The sequence below is a fragment of the Anser brachyrhynchus genome (assembly GCF_964034855.1).
Source record: "Anser brachyrhynchus genome assembly, chromosome: 1".
Classification (NCBI taxonomy): Eukaryota; Metazoa; Chordata; class Aves; order Anseriformes; family Anatidae; genus Anser; species Anser brachyrhynchus.
This window is the reverse complement of record NC_137694.1, coordinates 72406448-72433713: the sequence shown is the minus strand read 5'-3', so window position 1 is coordinate 72433713 and position 27266 is coordinate 72406448. Positions and strand designations below refer to the sequence as shown.

Here is a 27266-nt window from a genome sequence, read left to right as displayed (position 1 = left end):
ATCCAGCTGAGGCATGAAAGAGGATTTTTGCAGGTGTTTCAGGTCACCACCTGTGCCAATATCACCATTATGGGCAGTGAATTAAAGTGTTTCGAAATGGCTCTGGAAAAACATGTTCAATAAATGCTGTGTTCCTTCTGTTGGAATGCTACTTTTAAGCTCCCAGGATGATCTGGAGTACCAGGACTTTGGTCTTGAAAATTGATACATTATTCCTAAAGCACACAAGCCCAAATCTTTTAGTTAGGTTTTAAGCAAGCTACAGACCTTTATAGGTAGATGCAGGGAATTTAAAGACATTTTTAGGAGTTTAAAGATAGTTTAGGATGTCCATATAGACATGGAATCTTAATCTCTCAAAACAAGGATTTGAATTGTTTGATTGAATATCCTGTTGCTGTCAAAGAGCATTGCTGAGTTTAGGAAGACAAATCAGATCTTGATCTAAATGCCTCTGCTTTATAATAAGATACAGTATAATAACAACATGCACAGTGAACAGTTGAACTCAACACAGACGCATGTGAGAGGGGACACTTTTCTCACTTAAAGAAAACTGTGAAAAGTGTCTGCCTCATTCCTGTGGCTGGCCCAGAGGCTAGACTCCCTGCAGAGTTTACAACAACATATCCTACCGTTGCATGTCAAGATTGTGCTTTCAAGGTTTATAGAATTACAGTTCAAAGCCAGAAGTAGGATGTGAGTCCCCAGGAAACAGGTTCCCCCCATCAGTCTACATACTGATGTGATCTTATCACTGAAGATTCTCGAAGCCAGTTCATGGACATTACGAATTTGTTCTCCTCAGTTCATAAAGGTAGGGACATAATATTTTACAGGTGTGGAAGCGAAACACAGATGTGAATATTTTAAGATGTATAGCCTGGACAGTCTAAGCTGGATACTTAAAAGCATTCAGCATGGATCAGCTCATCTTGTAACATTTCCAGGTAGACCAACAGCTGGTTTGTAGTTTGCCTTTGAAAGTCTAACTAGTTACTGAAGCATCTGAACACAGCAGTACTGCCATTTTTCTAAAATCCTTATCAGGTTATTTGCACAAGAGGATGAAGAAAATTTGTTGTACAGTTGTGAAATGAATACAGCTCTCTCAAGTTTCTGAATATCTTCCTCCCACCTTACTCTTTTCCCCATTCTGAAGACTTTTTTCTAAATTCTTAGAAGACCATACATCTCTTCTGTAAACTGTCCTCATTAAATCTTTCTTTGTCTTGCTACAAGCTGTAATAGAGGGGGACTCCCAATAGTGCTCTCTTGAAAATCCCCTAGTGCACATTAAACAATACTGGGTCCTGAGCCCTGAAGTCTCCAAAGGCTTACTGGATGATCGCCTTTTAAGATCTCTGTTGGTACCAGTTGTCCCAAATTACAAAACACTGGCAGGTCTCAGAAAACTGTAAGAGCAGGTCTCTGCAGTTTTTATATATCTCAGGAGATCAGCTAAGAGAAAGAGGATGATTAAAGTTTATGGCTTGAGAAAGAGGAAGTCAGGGGGAACATTTCCCAGTGTTCTTTTTATGAGAATTTTTAAAGGAAAAATATTTCCACTGACAGGCCTTTCTAATGATTGAATGTGCTGTGAGTTCCGTATTTGCAAGAAGGCCTAGAGGAATGCACTTTTATTTTCTGCTAGAAGACTGCAATCTTTAGCACTCTCAATATTAAGATCATTTGAGCCAGGGTTCCCTGCTGATGTTACTAAAATGAACTTTAATCAATCTTGAAAAAAGACTTTAATAACCTGACTTATGGCACCCAGTACTAAATCTTTGATAGGGGTGTGAGTCTAGCAGTGTTGATTTCCTCATGCTCAGCATTTCTTCTGATATTTTTACCACTTGTTAGCAGTGTGTATTCTAATAAAGCTTCAATTTATGAAGTGTCTTTTCCCAGCAATCTTTCTATGTTTAAGTGGAATATTTTTACATCATTCACATATATTTTTCCTCATTTCGAAACAATTACATTTTTTGTGGAAGACTGCAGATTCCAAAATTAATCTAAAAATGGCAACTTGCTTCCCTGTCTATGACACAGCCCTTGTCAGTCCTACCAGCTGGGGAAGATAAGCCAGAAAGTAGCATGGATAGTCACCAATTTTATTCTTCCATTTTCTCTTTCTCTGTGAGGAGGCAAGTTCTTTTAGATTTTCCTAACTCATACAGCATTTTAAGTCTTGGCCTTTATGATTAGAAGAATTTAGAGCTGGTTTTGATAAAATAGCCTGGACAGTTTTAGAGAATTCAGAGCTTACCTGAGATAACTGCAAAACTGAAAGAACTGAGAGGAAGGGGCTTTTGGCCAGGAAATCTGATGGGGAGTGCACATGAGCAGTTTACTAGTAAAGAAATGGCAAAAAAGCTGAAACTACTAATGTTGCTATTATTTTTCCAAATTTGTGTTCTAACAATGTGTATTGCAGCAAAGTTCACAGGTGGCATCTTGTATGTGGCTTGCAGCCTTCTGACCTCCTTCTGAAAGGTGTCCTTGTGGTTTGATAGGTTAGCTGTCCATGAGTAAGCTGTTACTGAGCAGACCACTAATGCTTCTCCACAGCACTACTGCTATACCTTTATAGTGACTGCTAAATGATGTGGTATGTACCACAGAGACCACCATCCAGAGGAAAGTGCTGTCAAAGACTGAGAGGGCGTTAACCACAAAATATTTACCATTTTAGTGTGCACTGAAAAAAAATGTAGCTGAAAACAGTATTTTCCTTTTGCTCTCTTTGTGCGTTGTGGTTTTACGTTGGCTGCAAAGAAGAGTCCATATAGTGTTGATTCTCTAAAGAAGATGGCAAACAATGATTAACCAGTTCCTTCCAACTGCTCTTTAATGAGCAGAAACCAAGTTGAACCAGTTACTCATATTGAATTAAGCTTAAAAAAAAATCATGTAGTTACAAGCTTAAATGTTCTCATCTAAATCTAAACTTTCCCAGAATAGTACAGTTGGGGCTGGATGTCTTTTTTCAAGGTTATTTCTAGTGGCAGAGGATATAAAGAAGTAAATGATAGTAAAATACGATTATAGTTCTTGATTTAATTTAAAATTATTCCATTTTAAGTGAAATACTGATGCACAAGGGTAGGACAACTGAACCATGTGCATTTACAAGCCAGTCCTATGCAAAAGTTTTTTTATGCTGCTGTTGAGACTTAGCTTGTCATAAACTAAAGCTTCTTTAAGATTTGAGTGGAAACACTGTTCTAGCAGTACTATCATAAAATGGTTTGGGTTAGAAGAGACCTTAAAGACCATCTAATTCCAACCCCCCTGCCATGGGCAGGGACACCTCCCACTAGACCTGGTTGCTCAAAGCCCCATCCAGTGTGGCCTTGAGCACTTCTAGGGAAGGGACATCCACAGCTTCTCTGGGCAGCCTGTTCCACCTCGCCACCTTCAGAGTAAAGAATTTCTGCTCTATATCTAATATAAATCTACTTTCTTAAAGCCATTACCCCTTGCCCTATCATTACACTCTCTGACAAAGAGTCCCTCTCCTGCTTTCCTGTAGGCCCCCTTTAGGTTCTGGAAGACTACTATAAGGTCTGCCCGGAGCCTTCTCTTCTGCAGGCTGAACAACCCGAATTCTCAGCCTGTCTTCCTAGGAGTAGTGTTCCAGCCCTATGAAGGGTTTTAGATGTATAGCATTAAAAGCTAAGGTAATAGGACATATATTTGCTATACATTCACATTCCTAAGCTGTTTTACGCATGGTACTTCAAGGCCAAGAGAGGCCTAGGATAGGATGGTCTTTCAAATTTAAAAATATATAAATACATAGATAAATAAAAGTAATCTTGGTAATTTGAGAAGTGGTGTATATACTGCCGTCAGTGAGACAACGATACAGGCTGGGGGTCACCTGTGTAGGAAGCAGTTTTATAGAGTATCTGGGGTTTCTTGCATCCAGAGCTGCAATAGCAAGACTATAGTCAGCAGTTCTAGAGAAGCGATCCTCTCCGCTTTCTAGCACTCATGAGGCTCCATTTAGAGTATTGTCTCCAGTTTTGGGCTCCCTGGTACTAGATGCCAACCATCATAGCGTGAGTTCAGTGGAGGGCCGCCAGGCTGACCAGGGCTGGAGCACATGGTGAACAAGGAGGAGCTGAGAGAGCTGTGTCTGCCCAGCCTGGAGAAGAAACGGCAAAAGGGAGACCTATTGCTGCCTACAAATATCTGATTAATTGCCAGGTAAGGAGATGACACCAGACTCTTCTGAAAGGTGCATAGTAATAGAATGAGGGCTAATGGACGCAAGTTGGAACATGAAAAATTCTAGTCAGATATAAAGAAAAACTTTTTTCCAAAGAGTGGTCAAACATGGGGACAGGAGCCCAGATTGGTTATTGGATCTCCATCCTTGGAGATGTCTAAGACTCGGTTGAATACAGACCTTAGAAACCAGATCTAATTAGACCTGCTGTGAGTAGGAGGTTGGACTAGATGCTTCTAGAGGTCCCTTCAAAGCTGAGTTATTCTATGGTTCTTGAATTCTGTCATAACTTGTACTAAAACAAGAGTGATATAGCAGACTTGGACTACTGGAAGAGGGCAAAGAGTTTTTAACATTGCTTAGACTGTCTTTTTAAAATGGCACTTGTCAGCATAGTGTATGTAGCCTTGTTGGTATGTTCATATGATAAAAAACGTCAAGGGTGTGTTTCCTACTCTTACCTATTGTACTTTATAATGTTGCATATAGTATTGACTACAATTTTTTAATTGGGTGCAGTATGTGTGAGTATGGATAGTGATAAATTCTCACTGCCAGTCTACATGGCCCATAAAAATTTTGTGCAACTATAAGAAGAAGTTACTGCAACTGTAGAACCATTTGGGAAACGAAAGTGCCTGTTTCAGCAGTCTGGGTGTGATCCTTCAAGGCAGTCAGTATTTTTGGATGAGTGCAGGTGCACGCATGATTATGAAGTTAGAATGGTCCAGGAATGTTTAAAAACAACAAAATACCTCCAGTGTAGAGGTTAAGTTCTTGATTTGGTAATTCTTCTACCCAAATCTTCATAATATACCCTTCCATAAGAAAAGTAGAGATCTAAGAAATGTCTATTAGTATGTTACACCCAATTCCACTGTTTAGCATTTGTTGTGATTTTATAGTAATATTAACATTTTTTTGATTCTTATTTGACAAGTCTTCAGAACTTGTTTCTTTGAAACGTTTTCCCTATAGTCATGAGGGAATTCCATATGCTTGTAGAGAATCTGACATAATACATTAGTCCATTAGCTGTAGCATTAAAAAAAAAGTAACATAAGACTTGTGATTCTGAGAACTGGTAATGCTGCTTTTATGATTTAAGAAGATTTTTTTAATGGAGCATTTATATGCTTGTATGTGAATCCGTTACGTGACATGCAACGTGGTTAGCAACAGCTTTTGAATATCATGGCTCAGGTTCCCATACACTCCTGACAGTATGTATATTCATGAGATTCATGACATTTTCCTGCATCTGGTCTTATAACAGATTTCATTTCAAAGCAGCACTTCATTGATGTAGTACACTGACGCATTTTACGTATAATTGCTTTTCATCTGGTTGTATGATTATTTTGTGACACCTAGTGGATATATTGATAGTAGTGCCGATTTGAATTTCCTTTGTTGTTGTTGTTGTGTTTGGTTTTTTTAGATTGTCTTGATATACATTCTGGCCTGAAAACTCAATTCCCATTACAAACACCTAGACTCTCTTTCTTTCTTTATTTCTCTCTTTCTCCTTTTTAATTTTTTTCTTTAACTTTGCTCCTGTAATGACTTGTTCATAAGTAGGTGAACAGATACACGGCACCAGTTTGAGGAAATTCCATGAATCCCAACATTTGAAATTTTAATGATACCATTTAGTCAGAATCTGTACATGTGCAGTGTGTGGTCTTCACACATCAATTTTTTCTACTCTATCAACTTTTTTGTGTTGTGTTTCAAATATGCTGTTCTCTTAGGGATTGAACATATGTCATATAAATTTATAAAAGGTTACAAAGAAGTACTTAGACTTATTATCTTATGAGGACTATTAGAAATCCAATTCCTTTTCTGTTCTTAGAAAACGAAATGTGATAAATAATTAAAATATTATTCTATAAACAGAAGAATATATTTAGAATATTTCCATCAAGAAACAGTCTAGAAATGCCTTAAACACATGACGTACTTTCACAAGATATATCTTATGAAGTATATGTTAATTTACATGTCATGGATTCTGAGCCTGAAGCTTATTTCAAAGTCATTTCTCCAACAGGAAGATGTTGAATTACTGTCCCATGTATTTGCCACAAAAGCTGTGAGATAGGAAGGCAGGTATTTTCATATGACTCTATCTTCTATGTTGATAAAGGGAGAGGAATTGATGTATTTGTAGACAGTGGCCTCAAGTCTGCTTGCTGTATCGGTGGGTTGATACTGTCAGTGAGCATGTTTCTAACTTCACAGAAGGTATAATATACTACTTGCCCAACAGGTTTTTAATTCTGAAATCTTCCGGTGTCCCAGTGCAGATGCAGGACAATAGCTTACATGATAGCTAGGATACAATTTTAGTTCTTAAAAAGGAGCTAAAAGGAATGCAAGGTACATGAATTTGTGAGATTATGTATTTTTCATATTTGGGGAATTTGAATTGAGTTGTGCAGAGGGCATAAAGAAATTGATTTTAAAGACCATCTTCAAGATTTTAGGTTTTAGCTTGTCACTCTTCAGAGAAAATGTTTAATATTTCTGCTCCCAAGAGGCTTCAAAATCAGAAAATGTAATACTAAACTGTGTCTTTAATACCAGCTGATGTGGTGTTCTTTTCCTGTACTCTTCACAGTTGCTCATCGTAACATTTCTCTTGTGACTTTCGTTTATGTAAAATTCGAGCCTGTAGCAACAGCATCATGAATAATGGACACAAAGGATCATCATTGAACGCTGGCAAAGATCTGCTTACTCTCCACCACCTGAAACCGTGGTTTGAGTCCATTAATGAATGTTTAACTAGTGAAAGCTTTAGTCTCAAGTAAAAAGACTTAGACTGGAGTAAATCTGTTTAGAGCCCCAGTCACCTGAGAAAACAAAAGGTTGCACAGAGGGAGCTGAAAACAGTGAGCGCTGTGTGTCTGGCTAACCGAGCTCCTTGCCTGCAGTTCATGAAGAGCGCTCGTTGTGCAAACAAGTGCGGTATTGGTTTCTGCCCCGCTCACCCCAGGGCACTCTGAACACTGTGCACCTCTTCGGCTCCCTCAGCACACACATCTGCAAGAGCTGCCTCCCTGGCACTCAGCCTCATCCTGCCCATGCTTGAAGGTAGTGGTGCTGCAGGCCGTCACAGTGTGGCACACCTGGTCTCATGGCCTCTGAATGAGTGCTGCAGCATGCCAGTGATGGTGAAATTGTGCCCTGGTAATGAACAGCATTTTTTGGTGATTTCTCCCTCACTTTTTGAAGGCTTGTATTATGTAAACCTGATCTGGGTCATGGACTAGTCTTCTTGTTGGATGGCTAATGAGACCGGTAATCTCATTAAGTTGTGCAGTGAGAGTACATGTAAGCCTTCTTTGCTTTGTCGTACCCACAGCTTGGAGTACTCTGAGTGGAAAATAATGGATCAGAGCAGAAACAGAAGAGTCATGACAAAACCCACCTGTGTACCTTTTTTTAATCATAATGCAACTTGTGACAATATCAAAGAGTAACAAAGCTGTTATTGTACATAGAGATCATCTGCTGGTAACCAAAGAAAAACAGTAGCTAAAAGGAAAAATGCATCTCAGTAGTTAGCAATGTTAGCGGTAAATTCATTGAGGTCCCTGGGAGTGTAGACATGAAACATGTAGGACACACTTCAGGCTCCAAAAGGAAGGCAGAGGAAGGGGATGAAAGGCAGGACGTGAACCAGAGTTGCAGACTGCACAAGTATTTTCTCTGTGTTAATGTATGTAAACTTCCAGGCTTTGGCTTCGTGACTGTTGGGTTGAACCAAGCCCAATGGCTCAAGCCAGCATACAGTCAAGACCTCAGAACATTGTTCTGAGCTGGAAATTAATTTTAAACTTTTAACAGTGTTTTAAAACATAATACATAAGTTGTTGATTATATGCCAGTTTTTCACATAATGCTACTCCTAATTCCAAATGCCACAGGTCTAAGTAATCATGGCAAATGGAACAGATTTTGTTTGTCTGCCATAATACAGAATTTACTCTTTGTTAGCAGACAAGTAACTTTATTGTGTTTGTGCTGATAGTAACTGTAAGTGTGCATTGATGTAAATATAGAATTTTAGGCTAAATTCACACAATGCTGGGTTATTCAGATGACTGATCTAGTCCTGGGTCCCAGTCTACTAACTTTCTCAGTCCTACTTGTCAGCTGCCTGATCTCACTGAGGGCTAAAATTTAAAATGGAAGTGTTGTGGGGCAAAAAGCAAAAGACATTTTTTCTACCAACCAGAGTTATTAGTGCAGCTGCATTTCTGTAAAATGAATTTTAGTTTTCTTGAGGCTTAGAACATATTCTGTCTGACATTCACTCTTGATGCTTAATTAAGACAGAACTTGCATATACTGGTTTATTGCATGTTTTAAAAAGGAAAATAATTCCAAGCATATAAATCTTTCTGACAGTGAAAATTGAGCTTTCCCAAAAAAGGAATTTGCAGGTTGAGATCGGGGATGGCAGTTTTCAAGAGGACATCAGGTTAATATTGTTTTGACAATTTCTTGTGACTCTGGTTGATGTTATTTACCTAACTTATGTATGGGACTGCAATTAATAAAGCTTCCTATCAGTGGTAGCACATAGGTTAGGTGTGTCACTATGTGAACTGCAACTATGAAAAAAGCCAAGTCTGGCTGTCTTAAAAAGCATATAGCTTATTTAAGATTCTCTATGTAGTGAGCGTTCGTTTTGTTTGTTTGTTTGTTTTTGTTTGTTTGTTTGTTTGTTTTTTGTTTTCCATCAGAAAATGCTTGGAAACAGTATTCAAATAGTTGCTTGTGGTATGGCCAAGTATGTAGCAAGATGGGTTGGAATATGTTGATCCTGACTGTTCCCTGCATCAGTGATTGTGCCCTGTTGGATTTTTTATTTTCACAGGGCTCAAGGGGAAGTGGGAAAGATGCATTTTTGAAGAACTGGGTATTACATGTAAAATCAAAGGTGAGGGTATTCAGTTTAAGTATCAGATTTTATATTCAAAGATGTTAAGTAAATCCAGGTGATGTCAGCTGACTTATGGGAGTTCAGCTCTTTCAAAAAAAAAGGTCCAATATGCAACATCCTGAAATAAGCAAATATTTGGGGGAAGGGGAGTAATTAATATTTAATTTTTGTGTCATCTGCATGAATTCAATCTGATATAGAGCATGGAGATTAATTATGAATGTTTAGGAAATGCTTACTGTAAGAAAGGTGTTATTTGCACCTTTTATTCTTAGCCATCTCTGACAAGAAAATAAAACTGACATGCTTTCTTAGCTCTTTTCTTAACAAGAAGCAATCCCTAATTTGTCACAGCTTCACCTCCTCTTACTGCAGATACTCATCTCCCAGATAATCCTCCCTTGCTTTTCTGCTTTTATGCCTGCTAAGATGTGAAGAATACCTGTAACATTTGTTTTTCATAAGACGTGTCTCACTTGCCCCTGGTGGATTTGCCCTTTCTACACAGGTTTCATCTCCCCTGGCTGCTGGCCTCACCCCGATTTCTGGGCATTGGGATCTGGTAACCGTGAGTTCCTGCTGCTGCTGCTCCTGCAGCCGTCTGTGTCACGCCTGGCAGCCATCTTAGGCTGGGCAGAAAGCCCACCAGGGCTAGCACAGCAAATCGGCTGGTAAGTGAGCAGACAGAAAGATTATGCTAGGAAAACATCAAGGGTAAATATTTAAGTTGTACAAAGCAAATAGCTCATAATACGCTAAACAGTTCTGCTTTCCTTATGGAGTTTATTTTATATATTAAAAAAAAAAAAGTATCTCCTTAAATTTTTATTTGCTGAAGAATACAAGTGCAACATACAAAGTAGCTGATGATTAGCCCTGGTTTAATTTCTCTTTTTGTGGAAGCTTTGAGAAATGCTGAGTGTTTTCATCAGTCTCATGAATACTAACTTATATAGTTTTTTAGCATTTGGAGTATTATATAAGCAAAACTCAGAAATAAATGCTATAGAAAAGTAAAATATATGGCAGTCTAGGTGCTTCAGTTTGCATAAACAGAAGAAAAGATCAAACATCCTAGAAAAATAAGGTGTTATTTTGATGGAAAACTGTCTTTTTCCTACTACATTCCCCTTTGAAGCATCTTTTTAACATTCAAGACATTTTACAGCACTGAGGCTATGAAATGCATTTTAAACATGTATAGAACATGTCTGTGAAGGTGCAGAACTCCTGTGATGTACACCCAGCACCAGCTCCTTGTCTTTAGTGCTAGCCAGATGCCTATACACCCATTCAGTATATTAAAGTAACAATTACTAAGCATGTCCCCTTTTTGTATAGTGTTGTAAACCTTTCCTGAAACATGTTACATGAGCATTCATTTCTATGGAGGAATTTCATTGAATTTAGGAAGGGTCCAGGTAAGAGTAAGGAATCTCTTGTGCAGGTCTGTAGTAGATACAATGTGTCAGATGGAATTATTTACATTTGTATTTTTTTGCATGCTGTTGCCATTTTTTTCCATACATAAAGTGTTCAAGATTTTAGGAACATAGTAAGTTACTAGAGAGTTCAGAGACATGTAGCCACAGAGTTCTGTTTCATTTCATGACTGCTCCTTTTTGCCAAATATTTCCAAAGAGTTTGATAAAGACAATGGTTTCTGTGACTTTACAAAATTATGTAATAGATAGAACCGTATTACAGTACCTATAATGTTCTGTGTATTAATGAAGGTAAACAAAGGTGGACAACAATTACATAACTGATTTTAATGGAATTACTACTCAATACAAGCAGTCAGTTGCTCCTAATTTCTATTCTGATGTGAACATTTTCTGAGGATCCAGAAATGTTACCTTCAATATCTGTGCTTTATAATCTGTGCTGTAGTGGATCATCAGGACTATTTTCAAAGAGAGAGAGATCATGTGAAAGCATACTGTTGATTTCAACAGTGTATGAATTGCTCCCCAAGCCCACTGAGTATTTTTTCTTTTAAAAAGTCTTCTGATGATTTCAAAGAGATTGTTCCAGAGCAAAACTGTGAACAGGGTTCGTAGAAACCAGAAGAGCGCACCTGTACACTGTAGTGCCAAGTAACTTCACTACTGAACAAACATCATGACCAGAGCTGATCACCCATTTGGATATTCTCAAAAAGGTAGAGAAAGCTAAGTTTGGTCTCGCAGTCATAGTCTCGCTATACTAATGCCTAGTTACGGATATTAAGAACTTAGTGTATGGAGACTAATGTTCTTCTGCAGCCAGTTGAGAAAGACAAACGCTTGTACAGAGAACTACAGAGAGCAGGGCCTAACTGAAACAAATTTTAAAAAAACAACTGAATGTAGAAGGAGGCTGTAGAGACTTGATGCTTTGAATATTTCCTATTGTGCCTGTCTGAAGTTCCAGCAGAATCTGTCTTAATTTATTAAGGACAATGGCTCTGTGTCCAGGTGAAGGCTGGTGACAAGTTGTGTCCCTCAGGGGTCTGTCCTGGGACCGGTACTGTTGAATATTCTGTGATTCTGTGAATATCTTTATCAACAACATAGACAGTGGGATTGAGTCACCTCAGCAAGTTTGCAGATGACATCAAGCTGAGTGGTGCAGTCAATACAAGAGAAGGAAGGGATGCCTTCCAAAGGGACCTGGACAAGCTTGAGAAATGGGCCCACGTGAACCTAATGAGGTTCAGCAAGGCCAAGTGCAAGGTGCTGCACCTGGGTAGGGGCAATCCCAGACATGAGGACAGACTGGGAGAAGAACTCATTGAGAGCAACCATGCCGAAAGGACTTGGGGGTTCTGGTGGACCAAAAGCTCGGCATGAGCCAGCAGTGCGTGCTTGCAGCCCAGAAGGCCAACTGCACCCTCGGCTGCAGCAACAGAGGGGCAGCCAGCAGCAGGTCGAGGGAGGGGATTGTCCCCCTCTGCTCTGCCTTGTGAGGCCCCACCTGGAGTACCGCAGCCAGCTCTGGGGCCCCCAGCAACAGAGGTTGGATGAGACCCTGGGCAACCTCATCTGCTGGGTGGCATCCCTGCCCATGGCAGCAGGGTTGGAACTGGGTGATCTTTAAGGTCCCTTCTAACCCAAACCATTCTATGAGTCTATGATTCTGTGATTATTAAATTACAGTAAAGTTTCAAAATCAGTGAAAGAGCTGTTGTTTGCCATCTTAGAAGCAACTTTATTTCAGTAATGAGTTAAATTACCATATACATCATATTTCCAAGGAGTCACAGATTCTCAGAATCTGTTTGTAAAATACTTTTCACTTCTTGAAGGATGCAAGCTATATGAAAGCATTATGTATGTTATATTTACTTAAAAATGCATTTGGAAATACTGTGTGTGAAGTTCGTCATATGTGGATCCTAGGAAACTGTATCCTTCCCTCCATCTGTTGGTTTCTGTCTGAAATCTTCAGAAAAGTTACCTGCAATGGTACTGCTCTGTCACAGCCCTAGCTGACATGATGATGTGTCAGCTTAATTTCCTGCACAGAGTCTATTGGATTCAGTCAGAAAGATTCCCTTGGTCTCAGCATCTACCACAGCAGAACCTCAGCCATCTACCCCACAACCACTCTTAATAGCAGAAGTTTGTGACGTTTATAATAGTGAACAAATAGTCTGCAGGAACAGAGTGGTGGCTACACCACCTTGGAAGCCAGAAGATACTCGTTCTATGGAAGCAAGCACGAAAGCGCTGATCTGGCCTGCATCCAGACCCTTTACCTTGCTGGGGAATGTCCCTACCTTGTGGCTTGCCTTTGAGCCGTGCATTTCCCCAGTGCAGTCAACGTGCACTTCCTCAAGCACGCACCTGGGGCATTTACCTCACCCCCGGGATCCTAGTGAAGTTTTGCATTTGTAAATCATTCTGATATTTGGGGTGGAAGGTGCTCTGAAATTGCAGAACGCTTGTTCTGTGTTGTCCCAAAGTCTGTTAATTATTAAGGCTTTTAATTATATAACAAGCCAACTCTAAAACTGTCATCTTTCCTATTACATCATAGAAATAGCAGAGTTGGCTCTGTGCCTTTTTAAAAGTGACTGCTGAGGTATTTATTAACATCTGTTCCAAGACATTTTTCACTGAACAGTGAGAGTTAGAATATGGAAATGTCATATTTTTCCTAGTATTAAACAGTTGTTAAACTAGAAACATAACTCTTGCCAGATAGTTATTTTGTATGCATGTCTTCTTCATAGAAAGAAAGTGAACATGCACTTTTCTTTCATTAGGTATTTTAAAGTTCATCCTTGTTTGGTGATCTAGTTAATTAAAATAAGTTTATGAGCAGCTTGTGAGAGCAGGAGAATAATTAATTTTAAATGTTGGATAAAGCACATTCTTTTCCATTTTTGTTTGCTAATGAATACTTTAAACTACTAATACCCATAATAACTGATCTTACAGAAAATAGAACTACACAAGGTTTATATTGCTTTACAAATAATTATCTCAGTGTCTATGAAGTAACAAATTATTCCCTTTTTTGTGGAAGAATATACATTAAGGCAACATTATGTCAGAACTTCAGGTGTGGAGAAGAATCTTAAATATCATTATCAAAAGCTTATCTGCATTCACTAGAAGATAAGTGAATCTTTTTGAAATGTTTCTTAAAAGCTCACAATTTTTTCAAAAGGATGAACATTTTTCAGTCTCCCAACTGACATTGCACCCATGAGTGAAAGACAGACAGGCAGTATAAATCATTAAAACATATCAGGTTTTCCAAAATTTTACAATTGTTTGGGTCTGTCTCTTGGAGTCACTGGAATCAGCTGCAAGGATCTTCATCTGAAATTTCTGGTGGTTGGAAGTGTTTGGGTCTGTGGGGTAGGCTGAGCTTTTCAATGCTGTAAACACATCATTTTTAATGCCAGAAATTAGTTCTTTGAACTGTTTTCACGGGACCATCCAGCATAAAGAGCAGTTACACTGAAGCATTACATTGTTTTTCTTCTTTCACTCTAAAACAAATGCTTATCCAAAAGTCTCACTTTGAAGTAAATCACACAGTGCACAGCTTTCCTCCAATTATTATGTGCTGGTTTATATTTATATAAGCATAGGGTTTGTTTTAAACTAAAGCCCTTTCTGTGGGGTGACTGCATAGTACACAGGTACACACCCAGCGTTTCTAAAATTTACCAACTTCTGCACAGAATTTTAGAAAAGGCTCCAATACAAATTCTAGGCTCCTAGGAAAAACACTGAGATCTCTGGCTGCACACAGAAAGAAGATGCTTGTTTTTAAACAAAAAACAGGCACAGGGGAGGTTTTTTTATTATTTTTCAAGTGATTATTCAGAGAGTAATTGACCTTACCCAAAAGCTGGCACTCAGAAAATGCAGGTATTTAAAACACTTAAGTGTATAGAGAAAACTGTCATGCTTTCTGCTGCAGAGGTTTCCAAATGACTTTCGTCAATTGAGGTTAGAGAAAGCTTTGTTACTAGCTGTTACCAGTTTATGCTAAAGAGGTGCTGAAATCTCTCCTGCTACACTTTTTTATATAACATACAAAGAATATTTTAATGAATATTTGCTTTGGCCTGCAAGGGCATCGATGTTATAAATTGCAAAATCTGGGTTTGTACAGTATTCCCTCTCATGCAGTGGTCTCAGAGAAGTCAAGGTTGCACCATTCCTGTTTTGTGCCACAAATATGCAACATGTACAGCTCAGAGCAATCAGTAACCTCTTTCTACATGTGGTCACAGTCCACTACAGTGAAGTGATCTTTGAAGTTGTCAGTGTAACATTGCTTTTTATAGATTAACACATTGCTCTCTAATTTGGTTAGGCATTTGCATTCTCTTGTTCCTTGAAGGTGAAGTAGCTAATACCTCTGCCTGTCTCTGCAGTGCTCTTAACATTTGAGTCAATCTAAAAAAAATACCTTTTCTTTTTTTCACGGTGCTTTGTCTCTTGCCTGTCTCTTTCAAAGTGGGGGTGCCCCCAGGCTGTGGTATGATTGGGGTAGTAACAAGTGAAAGAGAAAGCTGGTGCTGTGCATGGTTGTCTTTGAGAAAATGTACAGAGAAGCTGCTCTCTGCTTTTTCACTTGCTGTCACTCACCTTGTAATTATTTTAGTATGCACAGAAATGAAGTTGATACATGCATTTTCTCTTGCTGCTCTCTTTTTAGGTTCCCATATCGATTTTGCTAAGAGCAGTGAAAGATCACTTCAGTTGCCCTGAAACGTGAACTGCCTCCTTTGGGGTGAGATCTGCTTCATAGTGAAGCATGGCTTTAGTTTCTGTGTGTATTATTTATTGCTTTCTTTAGCTTACCGTTAACAAAGACTAAGTTAGCTTGTGAAGTTGGGGTATTTGCTTTGAAAGTCTGCTTATTTATTAAAGCAGTATTTATGTTACAATATGGACTGGTACTACGGTTCTTTTCACTTCTTTGGATTTTCCCTCAATGGGATGTGTTGTGGTACATCAAACCAGACGGCAGGCAATAACAAGCTGCTCAAACTCTAGCATAGTTGTGAGATTAAAGTAGATTATACTATAGTGGCAGTTTTGCTAGTCATGTTAACTAAAGTCTATGTAGTACAGTAGTGTATGTTTAGTTTGGCCATTGATTCAGAGCTGGGTTACTGTCCTTTGAGGAGTAGCATGTTGCTTAAGTAAGTCTTAACATTTTCTCACAGTCTGGACAAATTCTTGATTCAGTCTTATGGATTTACCTATGCAGAACTTGGGAAAGTCAGTCAGAGAAACTCAGCTGTTCCCCATTAGGGTAATAGAGGAATATCTAGAAGACAGTGTTAAACAATCCCTCTAAATCAGCATCCACTCTCTAAGTCATTGCAATGCCTTTCTTAAAGTGACAAAACTGGTTTGATAAGATGCAGTCATGTCAGAGCTGGAAGTACAAAAGTGCATTTATTAAAAATGAATGCTGTATCCTCTTTCCCCTTGTGTATCTTGTCACTGACATGACTTCACAAGTTGCAAATCTATTAAAAATTTCAAATGTGAAACTAGAGCTCATTAAGCAAAATGTCAGCTGGTATGTAGCAAACTGTTTCAGACTGTACGCTGTTAATATTTATCTCCAGAGTTTTCTGTCTTCTAGGTTGTCACCAAGTCATCCAGCTGTCTGGGAATATAGTTTGTCTTTCGTCTGATCAGAGTCTGACTGTCCTTTGGGGTGAGGTAGTAGGTTGTATAGTTTTAGGGTTATGCCCTGCCTGTCAGATAACTATACAATCTACTGTCTTTCCTGAAGTGGCTGTGATATCATCGCTGGATATGTCTTCAAAAGGCAAAGTAAATATATTTCAATTGTAACATTCTCTGGCTCTGACTACACGTTGAATTTGGTTCTTATAGCAGGGTTATGAAAGAACACAAACGTCCTTAGATTGTTTAAATTCCTGGATCTGTCATTTAGATTCAAAAGTAATTTCCTTTTTGTCATCTTCTCAGAGGAGGTGTGTGAGTGACAGGGCACAGAGGTACCACCCAGTCTACTATGGGTTTGCTCATGCTCAGCTTTCTCCAACTGCCAGCATGCTCTTGCGAGTGGCTATTTGGAAAAAGCTGACCCATATCTTCATTACTTTGTGGCATTTGTGTTTATACTCAATGGAAAATGCCAATTTTGATTGAGAAGTTATTTAAATCCACTTTGCATAAGCTGTTTGACAAACTAAGTGATGACTTGGATAATAAAACAAAGAGGATGTCTTCCAGTTGCTCATGTTCTGCCCTGGAACCAGTAAATGCTAAGTAAAAAGATCCTAAGTCTCTTAACTAACTTTAGCAAAATCCTAAGTAAAGAGATTTTTAAAATCAGTTATTGAACACTGATTTAACTTACTTTTATATTACATAATGCTAACTTGGGAGGGCATGTGCTTTCCACTGCAGTTCTTCTGTCTGTGGAGTCACCCGACCAATTCTGATGAACTTCCAGGAAGAACACTGAGGAAGGGTTGGCAGGACATAATTATGGTCTTTTTAAGACTAAGATACACGTGGGATAGAAGGTGTTCAGGAAATCTTACTTGCAAATGATGAAATGCTAGTATTCTTCAGAAGATCCACTTAATGCTCTTAACAGGATGAGGTAGTAGGTTGTGTGGTTTCAGGGTAGTGATTTTGCCCCAATCAGGAGATAACTATACAACCTACTGCCTTCCCTGATAAGCAGCATAACATCAGTGTCTTAATCCACAGAAAATCAAGGGCTGAAGTAGACTTCTGTGACCAGCACAGTAAGTCTACATACAATTGTTGTTGCCCTGTCCCTAAGAGCTCTAATTTTCATGTCTTGCTTTGTTTTTAATAACTGCCTGCAAAATAATGATCTTTTTTAAACTATTGGGAAAAAAATGAATTAAAGAAATTTTGCTTATTCCAAAGTTTGTCTGTCCTTAATCTATTTCGTTTCTGGTTCATTTCAGTGGAATGAAGTTATCATGGGAAATGATTCCAAAAATGCTGTGAACTTGCATTCAAGATGTTCGTATTTCCTTGACATCTTAGTTTGAGTGCAACAAATTTTACTAGCAGAGCACTGTTCTTGTTCAACCCTCCCTCCCTCCTGGGAATCTTCCAATGTTTCACAAATAATAGCAGATTAACTCACACAACACTCTTCAACAGATCAGCTTTGTATTACAAATAAAGAGCTATAACAATGAAAATCAAGGACCAGATTTAAAAAAAAAAAAAAAAAAACCATTGATTTTTTGCCCTCAGTTGCTCATAGGCAGTCTCATTTCATGACATTGAAATGGTCCCAAAAGAGAATTCACTGACTATCTAAAAGGAACAAGTTGCACCTGGAAAACCATGGACAGAAAATATTAGATCCAATAAAGATGTTTTGAGAATACAAACTATAGTCTTACACAGCCAAAAAAACAAAATCTCTGGAAGAATGGGGATATAGCAACAAGGTGCTGGTTTTAGTTGTAGGCACTGAAATCATTCTTCCACGTGCAAAATGTATCAGGAAATACAAATCATGTAAAACTTAAGGTTACCTTAAGATCAGGGGTATCAAGCTGGTTATGTAGAGCCATTTGTGTATATTTTGATTATACAGCATCTGATTACTGTAAAGAGGAATGAAAACTTAAGTTAGTTGTAATCCTTTATTCCTATCTCACATGCTATACAAAAGAAAGCGTTGCTCACATAAAAAGCATTACCCTCATACCTATACGTAGGCAAGCTCAGACATCCATGGTGAGAAAAACCAAAAAACCCTGATGTTACGTTCAGCAGCAAAACTGGGTATTTTATAACTTCTCTCATCCAAAAATATCACACATATCTGGACTCGGAAGGTTTTTGAGGTCACTCAACACTTCAAAACAGGGCCATTTGTTAATACCTTTAATAAATGACTAGGAATGTTATTTGACTCTTGTTCATAGGAATAAATGCAGTTGGTAGACAAGGAAAAATTACTACATGTCTGAAAAACGTAGGAGAATAGGCAATACTGAGGCTGGTTTTAATCTTCTCTTTTCTTCTTGCTGTTTAAAGAGGATCTCTTAATTTAAAACTGCTGTAAGGATACTTACCATGCTGGCCATGTTCAAGGGCTCCAGGACATGCATTGCAGATCCTGAACTCTTCTGCTGAAAATGCAGACTCACAGCTGCAGCATAAACATCTTAGATGAGTGTGAGTAGTGATTGCACTATGTGTAGCTTAAAACATCCTGCTCCTCTCCAAGATGCAAAACTGCCTGGAAATTTCTAGCTTAGTTTTACATTCAGTAAATACATAGCAAACGTTCTGTACTGGAGAAAGAGGGGAAAAGAGGGAAAGTACTCTCCACATTCTACAACAGCCTTTTGGATCTTGTCTCTGAAGTCATTTTAAAATCTTCTGTCTCTGTCTGGGTCAGCATTTCATTCTTGGTAATGAGCTGTGAGTTTTCAGATTCTAGTCATCCTGGCAATCCCATTAAAACAAAGGGCCAAAAAAATCCATAGCGTTCTCTTCACTGGGATCTACAGTAAATGCAAAAACATGTGCCTATATTTAGCAGTGTGCAAGCCTGCAGTTAATCAGGTTTGTCCTTAGCAGTAGGTGTCATTACAGCTAATGGGAACAGCAATAGAAACTTGAAAGAACAACTCTGTGGTGCCAAATATTTTCCAGAGTTGTATACAGAAGAAGGTTGTACCAAAACATTAGTAGCCTGGGCTGGAATTGTTATGGAAAGTGTTGTGTTTTTTTTTAAATTCAAGTCAGCTTTTTTTTTTTTTGGGGGGGGGTAGTTGTGTTGGTTGGTTGGTTGGTTGGTTGGTTGGTTGGGTTTGTGTTTTTTTTGAGGTCATGCACTGTTCTGTTGTGGAGACTCAGTAGGTGTGAGGAAAGCAGATGATCATGAGCTACGTAGCATGCAGTTTTATAATCTGTGTCTGCTTAAACATTGTTTTTTAGTCCAACAACAGCATTAAATGAAGAGAGGCTGAGTATTTCTTGCTAGAACAAAGCCTGTGCATTTGGTTATAACAGACTAAGCGAAAAGCAGTGGGCACAGAATTTTCTGTGAGGCCAGGATTTCAGTTGTTCGTTCCCCTTCTCTGCCCAGGAGAAAGTACACATATATACAACATAAACATCAACCAGCTCCCTGCCATCAAGGCCACCATTTACAAATTTTAGATCTCTGCTGCAAGTATGTGTGGAACATTACACTTCTTCTTCCACAAGGCAGGTAAGTTTTTGAGTTTTGTTTTAACATGTGCAAGCCTCCTTATTCTCTAAAAATGGATGCCCAGTGTGAAAATTTTGACTCCATTTGCTAAAAGACTAAAATAAATGTAAATGTTTTTAGACAAGCTGGGTAACTCTAGCAAAAGTCTGTGCTACCAGCCACACTTGCAAAAATCTGTGCTGCTACAGTGCATAGGTACCATGAGGTGCCCACTGCGGGGCTGTTCCTCTGGAGCCACTCTGGAGAAGACAAAAGCCTTGAACACAGAAATAGTTACTGGGAGGTCCACTGAAAGAGCAAATTACAAGGGGGATTTATACTGGGAGAGGATCCAAAAATGCAGTAAGACCATAGCTGGTACGCCAGTCAGCATTGATACGGATTCACTATGACACAACATACTGCAAAACAAGAGTTGCACTTGTGGTTACAGGGAGAGAGCTGGTGAAAAAATGCTTGCCTTCCCTGTGCTTACAGAGCTTCCCCAAACTGCCTGTTCCCAAGACTGTTCTTCAAACAGGAGACAAATATTAAATGAGAACAAAATAAAATTTTTAGCAGAAGTCATCTGTGTTAAAACAGTATACACCATTCAGAGAATGTGAGGTCTGAACGTATTGCTAATTACCATGAATGTGATCATGCACAGTGGTTATCTTAGAGATGTCACAGCTGAAACCTGTTTGGGCTTGGAGGTTTTCTGTAACTAATGCTATGCAGTTCTCAGAATATGAATGCATATTAGTTATGGGAATAATGGTTATCAAGATTACTAAAGAAATCATTTCTGTCATGCAATACAACAGCAAATCAAAGGTGGGAAGGGATGGGAGGATGCAGAATTGGATTAAAACTGAAAAAGTAGTTCGCAAAAGCAGCGTGGGGCTATACCGGCTGGAATTTGACCAGGTGTCTGCAGTTAAATCACATACTCTTTGGACAGAAAAAAATAACACCAAATGATCATCCAAGCAGGGGGATTCCACCTCTTACACTGACCTCATGTTTTCTTCCAGGTGGGCAGATCAGAAGCAGACATCCAGCCGTAAGCTGGCCATGTACTTTTGCCTGTCAGGAGGCAGGGCAGCAGCTCCAATGGCCATGTCTAGCAGCTCCCCACACGTCTTACATCACTGCACACAGAGCGGAGAGACATCAGTGCACTGCAAGGCGTGTTTGTGTCTTCACATCTATCTCTACACGAGGCATGTTTGCTCTGCTGGGCTGTTCCTCTCTAGCTCTACACATTGGTCTGTGTTAGTACAGGAATTAATACAGTTAATGGAAATGAAGTTCCATCTAGGCGCATACAAAGGCAAGTCAAAAACAGGATGAACCAAATTGTGCCTACTCACTGATTGTGTTTGGAAGTTTTTGAAGTGAAAATACTGGAAACCAACTTTACAAAAACATACTAGGAAAAACATCCAAACACTTTGCTCTTGTGATTTGGTAACTTCATGAAGATGTTAGCTTTGAGGTGACAACCTACTTCTGTGCACCATGATAAATCCTGCTGATGCCATTGATTTTACACAGGTGCAGCTGGGGTTGGAGTAGACAACACTGAAAAAGGCCATTTACCACATGCATAAGCTCCTGGAGCGTGCCTGCTTACAACTGTCAGCCAGTCCTCTGGTACCACTGCACTGCCATCAAGGCAGGCATGCCTCTTCTTGGCAGAGAGGGGTGTCTGCCAGCAACACCCAGGATGTGCTTGCACGGCCTCTGAGCACAGCCCACAGACCCTGATTGCACCCAAATGCCACTGTCTTCTATAGTGCTGGAACCCGCAGTGGCCAGGTGTGGGCTGTAGCACAGCCCAGCTCCTCCAGCCCAGGGTCATGGGTACAGCTGCCCGCAGTGAGGCTGGAGTGCTTGGTTGTGCCTGCCTGCCTTGTTCTCACCATGCTGTGCCGGTGTTTCACAGGGGGCGATGCCAAGGAAGGAGAGCTGCTGGGCTAGATACTGCCCACACCGTGTGCTTTTCAGAGAGATGTGGGCTGTGGGCAGCTGAGCTGCAGAAGTCTTTGTGGCTGCAGTGCAGATGCAGCAAGTGGAATCAGTGGGAAAAAATAAAAATAAAAATTAAGGCCTGTCCTAAGAGCAGCATACAAAATTTGAAGGACAGGAGGATTAATAACGTATTTTAAAGCTGCCCCGGCATGGCTCTGATAAGTGTGGCTCTAGTTAATCCATGAAGGTAACTTCCATTAGAACACTACAGTGGATAGCAGATTTGAAGATGTCTGCAAGGGTATGGTACTCAGTGACTTGGATGTCCAGATCTTACCAAAAAAAATCTGTGCCAGCAGTGCTGAAAGAGCAGGACAACAGCATCAAAAAAACTAGGCCAAAAGTACATTAATTTTCAAATAGATCTGTGCTCCTAAGTCACTTTAGCATTTTTAATTGTTTTATAATTAACAATAATGATTAACAGTCATGCTCAGCATTTGATCGTAATAAGACTTTTGTCTGGTTGTGGAATACTGTTCATGCCTAGTCTCCAACACAAATCAAAACCATGTGAGTAACCAGGTTAAGAGACAACCAAGTTCTAACCAAGTTGCCTGATGTGGCTTATTTTTGTATTCCAGCCAGGGCCTGAGGCTCTTACTAGAGATTTTCCCTGTCCAGCTTGCATATTCAAATGTAAACAATAATATTTCCATCCTTGAGGAGTCCAAGTGAGATTTTATAACACAAAGGCATTAGTGTGTTAAAAAGGTCTCTCAACTGAAAGTGTGCAGCAGTTTGCATATTAGCGCATGTTTTTAATTAACACTTGGAAGAGAGAAATACTTGATGCAATTAGGAGTGACACAAATAAAAGTGTCTTTTGTACATTCTCAATGTAAACATCTAAACTGAAAATAAAATCATTCCTGCTCTCACAGAAGGCAACTGGCATTTAGCTTTTGTAAAAAAAGGCAGCTTAGTCTTTTTTTTTTTTTTTTCACACTGCCAGACAGGTTTTTCAACCGACTTGCTTTTGGTGATGAAAACATCTCACTTCTTGTGCAACTGTGAAGAGAAAACCCCCATTTGCTGCACCCCAGGTCATGGGGGGTTCCAACCTCATATCAGCCTTCACAGTCCTTCCTGAGCAGATGACTCCCATGTGGCTGCATTCACACACTCCTCTCTGCATTTCACCCGAGTTTGGTACTTTGTCTTTTACATCTGCTAAAAAGCTACCCTGTGAACTTGCTAAATGGTGTTCCAGAAGCAACTATTTGAAAATTGGGTGGGGAATCCCAGAGGTCCCATTTTTGTTTAGGTTTGGCTTACTGTCGCATCACAGTGACCTCCACTACAGTTAGGCACATGATACAAGGTAGAATGAAAAAAAAAATCATTTTCCCCTCAAGTTTCAACATGTCCTGCAGTTATATTTTCTTTTTCTCTTTTTTCCATTTACCACAGGTAAAATTTAATGGTCAATGGTCCAGAATTTAGAGATTAAACTCTTATTTCCTCTTCTCATCAAAACTCAGAAATGTTTTGAAATTTGAATTGACAAATTAGTTTCCACTTCATTCCCCTCTGCAGTTCAGTATTTTTTCCAAAGTTTAAGTTTTAAGATCTTCTGTCATAGCAAAAAGAAAACTTCTGAATATATTAAGTCTTAGACATTCATTTCTGTCACATTGTACCAAGTGACAGAAAAGGTAATAAGAAGAAATGATCATTCCCAAATTTTATTAAAATATGAGCAAAAATAGAATGAGAATAATCTTCTTTAGAAAGTTCCCACACTTAAAAGACTTTCCATATTAAAGCAAAGAAAAGGAGATTGTATTATCCACAATATGGTACTGTGTCTGTTATTCAAGCTATTTCCAAGTTTCTAATGGGGGAGCTGCATCTACATTACTTTGGGTAAATAAGTGAACACAAAATAAGGAACAGTTGTTGCTAACATTAAGCTACAATAGCTGCAGAAGGAAAATGCCCTCAACTGATGATCATGTGTTCCTGTGTACAGCTACTTGAACTGTGCCGAACATCTGCAGCGGGAAGAAAAGAAGCGGTTTGACTGTATGTGAGCCAAAGCACATGATGACTTAGTTTGTGCAGGTAATGCCAAGAGGTAAGCACGTCAGAGTACTTGAAGAGAGCAGGGGCTGGAGTTTGCTTCAGCCTGCTGTTGCCCACTGTGTACAGCACTCATGTTAAGCAGTGGCAGGTCTCATTCAGCAGTTTTCCACCAAAGTTAGTAACAGAATGAGGTGCAATTTTTCAACAATATTTAATGCACTTTTATCTCCGTTGGCCAAGCCTGAAGAACTCTAGAAACCTTTTTTGGTTGGTTGTTTTGTTTGGTTTTGGTTCTGATTAACCCCAGACTGTGCTTTCTATCACTAAAGAAAGAAAACAGAAAAAAAAGAAAAAGAAAACAAACAAACAAACAAACAAAAAAACAAGCAGAATGTGTTGGTTTTTTACTACTTGCAATTTCTAATTTAACTCACCTCGTGAGGTCCTTCCTCTGCTATTTAGCTGTCCTGATGAGTTTGGGAGGGATCAACTGAGGGAGAGGATGAGAAGGGTAGCATGGCATTGCACTGTTACTGATGTGGGAGAAGATTACGGGGAGTTGTGTTGAGGTTACAATTTTTTTTTGTAGGGGAGGAAGAAGAAGGAGGAGGAAGATGCCACCCAGAAGTTTGCATTATCAGCCTTTACAGCAGTCTGCTCATGAGGCTGCCTACAGCTTAGTCCGTAAATATACCCACAAGTGGGCAGGACCAGAAGCAGAAAGCTCCTTCCCAAACACCATCTGGCTGCTGGTGGCAATGCCTAGGCCATGGCCACCCTGGTCTTGCCTGGCCTTGGGTGGGTCTTTTCAAAGCTTCACCATGCTGAGTGAATGTAAACATAGAATCATAGAATATCCCGAGTTGCAAGGGACCCTTAAGGATCATCGAGTCCAACTCCTGGCTCCACGCAGGTCCACCCAAGAATTCAGACCATATGACTAAGTGCACAGTCCAAACGCTACTTGAACTCCTACAGGCTTGGTGCCATGACTGCTTCCCTGGGGAGCCTGCTCCAGTGCACGACAACCTTCTCAGTGAAGAACCTCTTCCTGATTGTCCTGGTTCCAGTTAGGACAGAGTTAATTTTCCCTCATAGTAGCTGGTAGGGTGCTATGTTTTGGATTAGGATGAGAAGAGCGCTGATAACATGCTGATGTTTTAATTGTTGCAGAGCAGTGTTTACACCAGGCCAAGGACTTTTCGGCTTCTCGCTCTGTCCTGCCAGCGAGCAGGCTGGGGGTGCAGCAGGAGCTGGGAGGGGACAGACCCAGGACAGCTGACCCAAACTGGCCAAAGGGGTATTCCATACCATCTGACGTCATGCTAAACAACATATAGGGGTGGCTGGCCAGGGTGGGGGGCCGGCTGCTCGGGGATAGGCTGGGCATCGGTCAGCGGGTGGTGAGCAATTGCGTTGTGCATCACTTGTTTTCTTACACATTATTATTATTAATACTATTATCATTATCACTATTATTATTATTATTGTTATTATTATATTCCTGTCTTAATAAACTGTCTCTATCTCAACTCACCGGCTTCACTTTCCCGTTTCTCTCCCCCATCCCAGAGAGGGAGGGGGGAGGGTGAGCGAACGGCTGTGTGGTGTTCAGCTGCCAGCCGGGTTAAACCACAACACTGATGTTCAGCCTGAACCTCCCCTGCTGCAGCTTGACACCATTCCCTTGAGTCCTATCACTGGTCGCTAAAGAGAATAGGTTGGTGCCTGCCCCTCCACTCCCCTTTGTGAGGAAAAGAATTAATGATCAAGTCATAGCTTATATGACTAATTATTGCCTATATGTTACACATGCCTATTTGATTAGTTCTTTTTTTCTTTTTTTTTTTTTTAGAATAAAATCCTATAAAGAAATTAAAAACATTGAATGAATACTTTAAGTTAGAAGATGTGAACATTTTTCTAAATTTGTTTCTTCCTTTCAAGAATAACCCTATATGACAAATATTCTTTCAAATAATAAAAGTATTTAATTTTAGGTAGTTGATTTCATATAGCTGAGGCTGGAGGAGAATTAAACAAACAAGGTACATCTGTGACTTCAACTGAAGCTTACATGAGTTCCAGTCAGCAAACTGGACATGGCAAAGCCCATCTCAAAAGAGAGAAAGGGAGAAAGAGAGAAAACATAAATGACTGAAAATCACAACCATGATGACAAACAACTTTGAAAGGATATTACTTCATGGAAAACACCACTTTTAAGAGAAATACCAGGAAACTGAGAGTGGTAAGAAATGCCCTGTAATCCCTTTTAGGCCTTTTTACCTGGCCTCCTTTCTCTTGCCTCATGTATGTCACAGGTAATCCCTACAACTCTTCCAGGCATCTGCCTGTCCATGTCCCTCCCACATACCTGTTCTTTCACTACTCTACCTCCACCATCACACTTGTAATTCACCCCTTTCCCTGAACTCCATTTAACTGTGATTTCCTTTATTCTTTTTCCCCTGAGATGCTCCTTGCTTTGCAGCAGAAAGGCCAGGCCACTGCAGGTGGACGCTCTCCAGCAGCCGGGGGCCACCACAGGTGGGCAGAGGGTAGGGGGAGGATGGAGATTGCTCTCACCCCAGCCTCCAGCCCACTTCTCCAGATGAAGCTTTGCTTTGCTGATTTATGACTGCTCCTGAGTGCCTTGGATGGAGTTATAGCCCCTTGTATTACATGGTGCCTTCTCTGTTATTCTTGCTACACGCCACAGATTTATGGTGGCTTTTAAGCCAGGCAGTGCATGAAGAAATATGATCTTAACAAAGCATAGAAGGGACCAAGGGAGGTCAAAGTGTGGGAGCTGAACGCTCTATGGTGCTCCAGGATTTCCCTTTATTTACTGCGCACACCTTTTCAATCTCAAGTGGATTTCAGCTGTCTTGGACAGCCCTAGCCAACAGATGGGGAGGAATCTGCAGTCTGGTGAGCTGAGAGGCTTTGCCATCAGCAGATGACTTTTATTATGATTTAGCACACATAGGAAATCCCAAAATATCATTGGTGAATTAAATCAATTTACACACAGAGTGCCAGAAAGATGCATAGCATCAAGGAAAGCAGGAATGTCACAGTACGAGTGTCATCTTGTACTGCGTCACCTATCTGTGTTTTGCTAGGTTAACCATGTCCTGCAAAGCTCTGCTTTTGATGCTGAAGGAAAAAAAAAATGTGATAGACTTTCACGGAGAAGTGAAGCAAAAGCTATGCCTGATTTCCTCAATATGATGGTGTGACAAGGAAAATAAAGCTGTAAGTGATTTTCTTTTTTAGTATTTTTTACATGTA

The 27266-nt window shown here is 39.8% G+C and overlaps 1 protein-coding gene and 1 long non-coding RNA gene across 2 annotated transcripts in view; both read left to right on the top strand.

The window, feature by feature from the left end:
* Nucleotides 1-9702, top strand: part of LOC308188036 — a 119108-nt gene extending 109406 nt beyond the window's left edge. The window contains exon 11 of the long non-coding RNA XR_013945109.1: nt 9138-9702. This is a non-coding gene — a long non-coding RNA (uncharacterized lncRNA). The remainder of the gene's footprint in view (nt 1-9137) is intronic.
* A 17361-nt stretch (nt 9703-27063) lies between these two features.
* PPARA (peroxisome proliferator activated receptor alpha) overlaps nt 27064-27266 on the top strand; it is a 74059-nt gene continuing 73856 nt past the window's right edge. Inside the window, exon 1 of the mRNA XM_080576605.1 lies at nt 27064-27230. The gene's annotated coding sequence lies outside the window, so the exon portion shown is untranslated. The remainder of the gene's footprint in view (nt 27231-27266) is intronic.